This window comes from Myxocyprinus asiaticus, chromosome 13 (assembly GCF_019703515.2).
Source record: "Myxocyprinus asiaticus isolate MX2 ecotype Aquarium Trade chromosome 13, UBuf_Myxa_2, whole genome shotgun sequence".
NCBI lineage: Eukaryota > Metazoa > Chordata > Actinopteri > Cypriniformes > Catostomidae > Myxocyprinus > Myxocyprinus asiaticus.
This window is the reverse complement of record NC_059356.1, coordinates 25165850-25174390: the sequence shown is the minus strand read 5'-3', so window position 1 is coordinate 25174390 and position 8541 is coordinate 25165850. Positions and strand designations below refer to the sequence as shown.

The 8541-nt window shown below is 36.4% G+C and overlaps 1 non-coding gene across 1 annotated transcript; it reads left to right on the top strand.

The window, feature by feature from the left end:
* Positions 1 to 72, top strand: trnat-cgu (transfer RNA threonine (anticodon CGU)). Its single transcript has one exon. It is a non-coding gene; the product is annotated as a tRNA-Thr (tRNA).
* Positions 73 to 8541: the final 8469 nt, after the last annotated feature.

Genomic DNA, 8541 nt, shown 5'->3' with positions numbered 1-8541 from the left:
GGCGCGGTGGCCAAGTGGTAAGGCGTCGGTCTCGTAAACCGAAGATCGCGGGTTCGAACCCCGTCCGTGCCTGTTGTCATGGCCACACACGCTTTTGAGTAGACAGTACACTGATATTGCAGTTTTAATAAATTAAACATTTGTAATTTTTACCCCTAGTATTACATTAACATGATTGCATACTCACATGAACTTATAATCACAGCTTTCAGAAAGTGTTCCTCCAATCTATTATGTCTTATACGCCTGTGTTGTCAAATGAAATCATATTTAAGTAGAAATGGTAGAAACGGTCAAGACATAATCTCTCTTTTCATGTTTTATTTATCACAACATGTCACATAACAAATGCAAGAGAAACAGAGAGAATAACGGAGAGAAGAAAAAAAACATAGAAGTACAACTATATACAAGGGGGTATTAAAAGAAAGAGTCTCAGATAAGACACTAATTTAAAAGCCACAGAAATAAAAGTCTTAGATGGAAACAAATTCAAGGCTCTACAGCAGGCCAAAGTCTTTATAGCTTTGGTGTTTCTTACACCCTCCAATACGTCAAGATACAGATAAAACTCAAAAATAAACTGACCAAAATGTTTTATCTTTTTTGACCATCTACATTTATGAATGTAATATTTACCTAAAATAATTATACAATAAATTATTACATAAATAAATAAATACACAACAAAGCCACAGCACTGACTGAAAAAAATGCATGGATTGATGACAAACACACACACACACACACACACACACACACACACACACACACACACGCATTAAAGGGAATTATGTAAATTACATACCTGACTGCATGGAATTGCATAGTTTTTTGGAATTGGTGCACATTGTAACACAGTGTTACAACGTGCCCCGTCAGCGCAACTGGGATTTAAACCTGGCTGGTCACTTCTGCTGGCTATCTGAGAATTAAAAGACTATGTAAAGATGCTAGTGAAAAGATTGGAGATTAAAATGATACCAAGTTTTCCTCATTTTAAATAAACAGTAAAAACAGAGATAAAAATATTCATAAGTTAAGAACATATTTAAGGGTTTATCATAGAAAAATAAAAATGTGTTCTCTTCTCCTTTAAGGTAACCTCAAAGTCACACCAAAATAATTTTGTACAAATACAGTCAAAAAAGATGAGCCATACTCTCATCGTTCAAGTTGCAAATCACACATGTTAAATCAATATCATAATCTATCTCTTCAACACAACACTTCAAGGAAGCCATTTTCTGGAACGCAATCAGGTCTGGATGTTTTTTTTTTTTTTTTTTTTTTTTTTTTATTAAGCTGTGTAAGTAACTTTTGAAAGAAAATGTTGTGGTTTTGAAAGCAGATTTTGTTGTCTGATGAGACTAAATTGACATTTTGGGTCTGTAAGCAGAGCACAATGTTTGGCACAAACCACATGATGCATTTTCAACAGGAACTAAAAAGCTTGTTGGCATTAAACATGTGTTATTTTTACTTATGTGTATTATTATTGTTAATGATAATAGTGATGTGGACATTTTACTGAAAACAAGAATGTGTTATAAATTAAATTGGTGGCGTCTGGGTGTGACGTCATTTGTCCACCACAAGATGTCGCTCCAAAGTAAAATAAGGCTCCGGCAAGATGCGGCTGCCCATGTCGCACTTGCCTAAATCCGCCACTGAGCGCGATGACGTAGTAATATTATACGGCTACAAAAGTGCACTTTGCTATACACCGGTAAAGAATAAAACAACACATTGCACTTTACTCAGAGGAAAACTGTGAAAATATTTGTCATATTAAATAGCACATTATTCGAATGTCTCGCGACACCACGCAGGCATTTATTACATACCAAGACGACTGAGCAATAAACTTTCTAGCAGTTGTTCCCTAAAACTAAGGGTAGGAGACAGTAGGTGTGTGTGTGTGTGTGTGTGTGTGTGTGTGTGTGTGTGTGACACATTTACAAATGCAAGCGCTACCTAGAAAACCATTTGAGGGTGTGCCCGTGAGCTGCGCGAGATCTCCACTCGCAGCTGTAGTCGCTGCTGTCGCACGTGGCGCGCGAGTGTGCGGAATCCAGGTAAATCCTTTAAGAAGACAGCGGTGACAGTCGTGACTCTGCGACACTGAGGGGTTCAACTGTCATTGAAAATGCTTCGGCGCTGTTGGGAGAAAAGCACCCGAAATCACATATTTCTTCTCAGGAGAAAGTTATGTGCGCGGTTTAGTGAGGACTGCATCTTTATCCCATGCTGGTGACAGCAATCGGAACCAGGGCTGGACCGTATGCGTTCGACAAACTTTTCTGTTTCCGTAACCTTCATAATACTATATGATGACGGCTGTGGACGTAAAAGCAAATTCAGGCCAGGTGCCTTTGATACAACAACAATATAAACGGTGGAAGTCCAGAAGAGGTAAATTAATATGTTCTAGATTTAAATGTAGATGAGAAAATACATATGGCAATCTGAGCTTCGTTATCCCTGACGCACACTGAATTCAACGAGGATTCGCTGGTACTTTTCACAGTGGTTTATATAATTATTTATTTGGTATTATGTTCATTGCAATTCTATTTACGAGTGAAACAGACATGGCAAAAACATTTGTAGTTAGTGGTCTTTCCATAGCAAGGACATTGTTACTAGTAACTAGTACACAAATTATTAGGCTAATGATTTGATGAGGAATATAGGGGTTTTAAACCATTAATGTGTTAGAGGTTGGGTCTTTGAGGGCAAGGTGAGTAGTTAAATTTACTCTCTCAACTGGCCTACAAAGTCCCAGTTTCTGGCTCATGTAATCATCCTCACTTCATTTCTGTCTGAATACATAAAGGTGGTACACATATTTTTGAAAGCTATTTGTTTGAGAAATGTTATGGTGGTAGAATAACTGCATTAATAAGATGGAAGGAAAGTTTCCAAATGAGTCCAATCCACTTAAAAGTAGTACAATTGTATTATGATTACAATACTTTTGAATATTTCACAGACAATTTAGTCAAATAATGCACAAAATAGGATCCCCCTTCACTCAATTCTTAATATAAGATGTTCTGTAAAATAAAGTATTAAGGAATCCCCATAGAGATTTTATAAGATCAAAATCCAATGATTGGAAACTCACCGATGCAGACCAACACAACTGATTAAATATCATAATATTAAATGTTTAGGTCCGCCAATAATTTCTTATTTGACGTTGTCGTAAGGTGCATTGTGTTTCTTGATTGAGGATTTTGTTTTGTTCTTTTATCGTGATTTGTTTTATTCCTTTGTAATAACAACAAAGCTCCTTTCAACCACTTGGCACATTTATTGGACTGCCAAGTTGGAATGAGAACCCAGTATGCAGACTTAAGTTTCATAGACATTTTGATGGCGTGTGATTGTAATATTAAAAGTTCCCTCAATACATATGTTTTAGTGCATATACAAACAGAGAAATACCAATCGGAATATGAACAAATCCCAGTCAGAACTGTGCTGAACTCATTGACCTGTCTCAGCTACCCACTTAAATCCCAAAGCAAACCCCGTTTTTTATAAGCGCAATTTATAAACCCCTGGCATGCATGCTTGAGGGGAGGAGGGAGGCTAAAATTCCCCTCACTCTCTCCTTAATTTAAACTTTTCAGTTGTTGGACGGCTGACAAACATGGTCTGCTCACTTCCATCCGGCAAAAGCAAGGAAGCTATACAGCAGCACTATGTCTGTGTCTCCCTGGGGCGGAAAGGGTGTCCAGCTCTCACCAACATCCAGCTGCCAGAGTGAAAGCTGGCTCCGTGCTGCTGAAATGTGAGTCTAAGAAGAGGACCCAAAAGGCAGCAAGAAAAATGAGGGGCTTTTAGGGGCAGCTGTGTTTTATTAACCCAGTCATAATGCCCCTAAAAATCCTTATTGCTCTTGCAATTTTCAGCATCCCTGCATGGACAGTCATGACTGAGATGGGATTAATCTTTTATGCACAGAAAAAGAGGCAGATTTCTTGTAAAATATGTTTTTAAGTCTCTCTTATTTTACATACAGATGATTAGAATCGCATTAGAGTAGTTGTTTTTGTGGCACAATCAAAGAATCGTCAAAAGGTTTTGTGTAAATTAAAGGAACAGTCGTCTTCATGTCGTTCCAAACTCGTATGACTTTCCTTTTTTTGTGTGTGTGTGTGTGGAAAATTTAGAGAATTTTTGAAGAATGTCCTGGCCACTCTTTTTCATTTGATGAAAGTGAATGAGAACTGGGGGCTTTCAAGTTCCAATATGACAAAAAATGTAAAAAAAAAAAGTGGTCCATAAGAGTTGATAGAGATTGTTTGAAGAATAGAACAAAATAAGTCATTTTTTACTGATTTTCTTCCCCTCCAGTGAGTTGTTAATCAATGCAACCGGATCATTGAGTCACTGAGTTGAACTCGAGAACAAGATCAGTCTGATTCGTGAATGAATCACTCAGACTGATTTTATGAACTGGAGAGGTCGATTCATTGAAAAGATCACTGTTGTTTCATGAATGCGCCAAGAAGAGCTAAGGCAGATGTCAAGATTGTCTGTGAATAATGACTTTAAACTACTTTATACATTTCTGCCTGTTTCTCACACATTCACCAGTTTCAGATTACTTCAAATATAGCGCGCAAGTCGAATGGACCCCTTCTATGAGACTTTTATGGAGCTTTTTTGTCATTTGGAGCCCAGTCCTTATTCACTTTAATTACATGAAAAAGAGTGACCATATTCTACAAAACAAGTTGTAAACATTTTTTTGTTTGTTTTTTTTTTTGAGTTCCATGGAAGAAAGAAGGTCAGGTTTGGAATGACATGAGAGTTAATAATAACAGAATATTCATTTTTTGGGTAAACTTTTCCTTTAATGGAAACATGTTTTATGTGCTTTATGTAAATGAGCTGTTCAGCAATTTTCCTTTTAGTAATGCAATGCAGTATACTTTTTTTTCTTTAAAACCCATAAAGAGCACACTCTTTTCAGTGACTTCATTCTGCTCTGACTCTTACTGCTTTTTGTCAAGTCTAGTCAATGTAAGCCTTGTTGTGAACACTGAATTAAGTTTCCCTGCTTGAGGTTATGTCTTTTCAGAGTTTGTCCAGAGTCCCCTGAGAAAAAGTTGTGTTTTACAACTCTTTGAAAATCAGTTTGAGAATATTTATGTGCCAAATACTCACTAATCTATAGTACAGTTCCTTTGGTTTGTATTACTCTGTTGGTGTTTTAGCCTGGCCAGTCTGCTCCATGATCTGCTACATGAGTCTCCCATATTATAATCTCACATGAAAATCATAGTCTAAACTCAATAAAAGGTTTGTGTCTATGGACTCGTTCACTTTCTCATGTTTTGGTGAGGGACAGGTCATAGCCTGCACAGAGACTGGGAGAAAAAGTGACTCAGCTCAGTTGAGCTTGGAGAGGATGCGCTTTGAGAAAAGCTTGCTGTCCCACATGTCTCATTTGCTCTCTGTTATTCTCACAGCATGCTGGAAACTGTGCGTTCACCTCCGCTGAAAGCAGGATATGACTTGGGCCAGAATGTCCCTATGCCAGAATAACCCAAAGGAGTTTAGGGAGAGGAATGAACATTTAAGATGCAAATCTTTTAATTTAAGGATGTTTAGAGTTTTAAACATTCATATGATATTTAAAACTCTAAACATCCTTCAATTAAAAGATTTGCATATTTTTAACCATTCAGCCCTCGTCTTTGAAATCAAACCCACTCTTTCAGTATCACACATTGTGTTCCGCTCATTTACAAAAATATTTCGTGTTGATAAAGTTCAAAGGGGTATATCCTCACAGAAAAGAGATGTCATACATGTGACTTTACACATTTCCAATCAAAAGTTTGGACCAATATAGTCTCGTGACAACACGTAATTCCTACAAGATGGTGAAATCGTAAGATTTACAAAAATGTATGACTTTTATTCCTATAGAGACCAACCAATCAACAAACAGAATTCCAAATCGATAATATACAGGCATCGCATTTTAGCTGGCCTCCATCCAACATTTACGACACATCAGTGAATAAATTTGGTTATTCATTCCATATTTATTTTTGCAGTACATGGCCAATGTATGTCAAAAACCTGTAATACGCTTCCCTCGTCTTGTTCCAAACCCCAATATTTGGTACACAACAGTTATTTTTCTATTAAAATTGTTGCATCACATTTTTTTGCCTTAATATAAGTTGTGGATAAAGCCTTCTGTGTCATGCAGAAGACCTATTAGATGCACGGTTAATCCAGATACAAGGAAAAATGTTAAGGTAAAAAGTAAATTACCTCAGTTATTTCCAAGTCTTCACTGAATTATTGTTAGATATCACACATTAAAACAGATTTTATGCTGCTGGGTTCTGACCGAGAAGCAGATCTGTGATTAAAACAAATCATTAAAATAAAATAATTATTAAATATTTATTAAATGTTTAAATAAAATAATTCAGCCTGCATAAGATGACATTTAGTCCAAACAGGCAGGAGAGAGAGATTTTGGCTATTCATTGATTTTAGATGGCCAGATGTATTTTTGAAATATTTTTAATATTTTTGAGGTTATTCAATATTAAGAATACATTTATTGGAAATGCATTATTTTATGTATGCTATTGCACACTTTGCTTGCTATGATTTCTGTGCTGATAATTCCCCCACATGGGAAAAAAATGTAGTTGCTTTTTCCCCAACTTATTGTGTTCTTATATTAGTTGATGTCACTTACTTTGAGCTTATTTTTCCAGACCAGGTCCCTTTTTTTCCCCTTGAGAGATCTGGTAACATGGCAAATTGTATATCACCCACCCTTAGCACAGAGTACTGTCATTTAAAAAAATAAAGATTGTTATTAAATGTTAAACGTAACTTTCATTCTAAATGGTTACCAGTTGGAAAGGAGGCAGAGGAACACAGTAACACAGGAACCGGAATGAAAAAAATACTGTTTCTGCTCAGAACAAACTGAAATGAAAAACATTTCATTTGTAGTCCCTGCTTAGGAAAAATCTTAATAACATATAACATTGGTCACTGGTTCATTTTTCTCTATGGAAATAAAAGTTGTACTTTTTTGTACGAGCCAACTCGTACAGTTTTTGCCATCTCATATATAATTACAACTTTGGCTGAGAAAATGGCCAGTGAGCAGAGTTGTAATGTAGGAATTAAGCAAATGACTTCTTTGAAGAAGCTAAAATCTATAATTATGATTTGTAGTACATAATTTCCATAATTCTCAAGTGCTATTTCATAGTTCTGATTACTTCCATGAAAATGTGGAAAATAGTAATAATTTGGAATGCACAATTAATCAAAAGAATAATATACATTACTATTATGGCATCAGAAATTAACTTTTCATAAGTGTCAATTACAGAAATGTCACCTGATGTGATTTTTAACCAAAGTGAAAAGCACCCCTGGTAATTTGGAATTGTTTTAGATTAATCCACTGGACATGATCAATAATTGCGATTACAATATCACAAAATAATAACTGATAAATGATGTGTAAATGTGTCCAAACTTTTGTAACGCACCCAGACCCCAGGTTCACGCTCATGTGGTTGAATCACACACACTCACTTTTTATAAAGAAACATCAGTCCCTGACGACTAGTGAAAACCTGCTGAGAGATCCCAAACTTGAATATGAATATTGTGTGTGTGATTGAGCAGCTGTGTGTTGTTGAGGAGCAGAGGTGGGTGGAGTCCCCAACATTTTTACTCTAGTAAAACAATTACTTAAAAAATATATTACTCAAGTAGAAGTAAAAGTAGTAATGTAAAAAACTACTCGTGCAAGAGTAAGAAAGTATCCAATTAAAAGAATACTCAAGTAGCGAGTAACTAGTTACTTTAACATAAAACATATTGTTACAGAGCTCAGCTGTAAAGTGTCGCTGTCGTAAAAGTCCCTTTCAAAAATCTCTCAATAAATTTTCCAAAAAGTTACTAAAGTTAATGTAAGGGAATAAATGTAGTGTTACTACCCACCTCTGTTGAGGAGTGAAGAGGCAGTGGGCTGTAACTGGGTGGGGAAGAGTACTAGGATTCGGTGAGAAATAAAAGGTGACACACAGATCTCATGACTCAGCACATGCACACCTCCCGAGCCACACTGAGTCATGATCATATTGAGGAATTTGTTTATCTGGCAACCGTTTATAAATGCTTCAGAGTTGCTGAAGCTGCAAGTTTAGTTTCTACTAATTAGTTGTAATGATTTAATGTGAATGCCTAAAGATCATAAAAGGGTGTAGATTTCTGCTTTTAAAAGCTAGATCTCACTCTTGCTGTAACTGAAGCAGTTACTGAAAACAGTATTTTAACTGAAGACAGTAATTCAGTTTTTGAGTTGTTCAAAGTGGTGTTGTTTCTGCTGTGAACCGCACTGTCCTCTGCTCTGCAGCAGGAAGGGGCCTCAGGCCTGTAGGCGCAAACCAGCTTCAACTGCGTAAACTACATAAAACCCCCAACCACAATCAAAGTGCTCCTTTTCAAGTTTTTATTTACATACTG